Source organism: Geospiza fortis, unplaced genomic scaffold (genome assembly GCF_000277835.1).
Source record: "Geospiza fortis unplaced genomic scaffold, GeoFor_1.0 C13789168, whole genome shotgun sequence".
NCBI classification, from domain to species: Eukaryota; Metazoa; Chordata; class Aves; order Passeriformes; family Thraupidae; genus Geospiza; species Geospiza fortis.
In genome coordinates, this window is record NW_005057026.1 from 572 (window position 1) to 2,774 (window position 2,203).

The 2,203-nt window shown below is 37.2% G+C and overlaps 1 long non-coding RNA gene across 1 annotated transcript; it reads left to right on the forward strand.

The window, feature by feature from the left end:
- Positions 1-783: 783 nt before the first annotated feature.
- On the forward strand, positions 784-1,987 carry LOC115949378. The gene is made up of 3 exons (XR_004082864.1): positions 784-877; positions 1,595-1,612; positions 1,947-1,987. It is a non-coding gene; the product is annotated as an uncharacterized LOC115949378 (long non-coding RNA).
- Positions 1,988-2,203: the final 216 nt, after the last annotated feature.

The following is a 2,203-nucleotide window of genomic DNA, read 5'->3' on the forward strand; positions in this document are numbered from 1 at the left end:
AGCAAACACATCTCTGAGCACTGAGGTCTGCACGTCCAAAGCAGATCTCTGAGCACTGATTGTTACACATCCAAAATGGAGTTAGCAGTGTGTATTCAGTGTGTATGCAGGAAACCAAATGGTTTTGCCACCAAAAGGAAATGGAAAATAAGTTTATATCTGAGAATAAAACCAAATCTTACAGTATTTGGCAATGGGCATGAGCTCCAGACAAGCATTTGGACTTGAAAATCAGAGCAGAAACTCACATCTGGCTGGAAGGTGGGAGCCACAAAAATAGGAAATACCCTTCACAGGTGCCTTTCCAAGTGACTGGCTGAAAATACTTAAAATTCTGTGCCCCTCACAAAGCAGAGTGTGCCTCAGGGTGATGTCCACATTTCCAAACCAAAAGCAAGTACCCATCACTGGGAGATGCTTGTCCCAGCTGGGGTGCAGTGCTGCAGGGTTCTGCAGTCAAGTTTGTGGTGAGTTCAAGGGAGATGTGCTCACTCTTCTGTATTTAAAATGACTTAGTGCATCATGTGAAAATTCTCTTCAGTTAAATCTGTCCTGATAATGTTATAGCCAGATAAGCAAGGTAGTATATCTGGTTTGGTTTCTAGGTTTGAATTATTAATACAGTGATTTTTTTTCCCCCTCTTTGTATTGAGGAACTCAGTTTGTCATACCCCATTTTTAGCATCAACTGTTCTGGAGTGGATGTGTAACTTTCATTGTTTTTTGCTTTGTTGGAAAGCTTTGAGATTATTGAACAATAGTGTGTAATTGCATTTTTTTGCAGCCAAAAGGAGCCCTGGAAAACGCCTTAAAAGGACATGCAAACAACATTCGAATGATTCATAACCAGCAAGTTGTTCCACTGGAGCAAGCTATGGTAAAACATTAAAGCAATACTGAAACATCCTTGTAGAAAATGCAAATCTCGAAATATCTTCAAGAGGTTAGAAAGCTGGACTTCTGTAAGCACAAGTTGTGTCAATGAGGAGTAATCTGGCTAAAGTATGTTTAATAAGTTAGTAAGTTTTCTTACTTAAAATGCTGTTTTATAATGCTGTCTAAAATAATGGCCTTCTCTCCATTTTTTTCTATAGCTATTTGTGATTATATATGAATAGAAGAAGAAGCAGGGGAGAGCCTTACGAAACTCTTAAGCCCTAAAACCCCCATAATCACTCATTTTCTTTTTTGGCTTGTCAGTGGTCTTCAGTAATAAAAGCCATTATCACTTTGACACTATTTCTTGGAGTTAGCAATCACCTAACTGTATTGGAATTGGAAACTCCTGGGAGTAGAATGTAAAGCCAAAATCTTTTTTATTGATGCTGTGAAAGATCCAAAAGAGCTGCTTTTGCCTGATTTTGACACTTGTCTTGTGCAGTGACAAGCTGCGACTCTCCTGCATGTTAGGTGTTGCTTTTCCCTCCACATATCATGAAGACTTTTAGTTTGTCCTAGCATCTGATATTGTGTGTCTGTATCACTTACAGAAAAATACTGGGTCTTCTGGTCCACTCTGATTCTATGCTGTTCTTTCCTAATTAACTCCTAATTATTCTCATCTCTTTTTTCTTTTACAAAACTGACTGTCAAGAAATATGTTAAAGCTAGGGTAAGTGCTTTTTCCCTTCAGAAATTGCACAATATAGAATTCTCTGAACATTTGGGTCTGAGTTTAACTGTTCCATCTTCCCTCCAGTCTTACTTAATTTATTGCATCTAACTTTAGTTAAATCAGTGCTGTTGGTGAAGTACTGATTCAGTGATTAAACCCAAAATGTATTAATTTTGGTGCAGCTGTTGTTACTGTTGTATACAATGTGATGTGTAATACTAACAACAAAATAATGTGTAGAAGATCAAAGCATGAATATAAGGTTAAAACAGGTGGACTCTTACCTATAATAAGTACTTCAAGCTTTTTTTTCTTCCCTCTTTTTCAATAGAGCACTTTAAATCAGAGCATTAGGTTACTGAAGAGGACATCATCTGAACTTATGGTAAGCTTTTCTTTCTGGCAACAGGAACGTTTTTATGTTTTAAATCCTTCTGCCACATGTGCAGGGCATGTATTTTCAGTACAGTTTTCTTCTATTTCTAGCTGTTCCATTATTGCAAGAGATTGTAATGCATTGAGGAAGTAATAAGGATTTAGAGCTCTCTTCTGAGTAAAGGAAAATAAAAAGAAAATTTGGGATGGTTT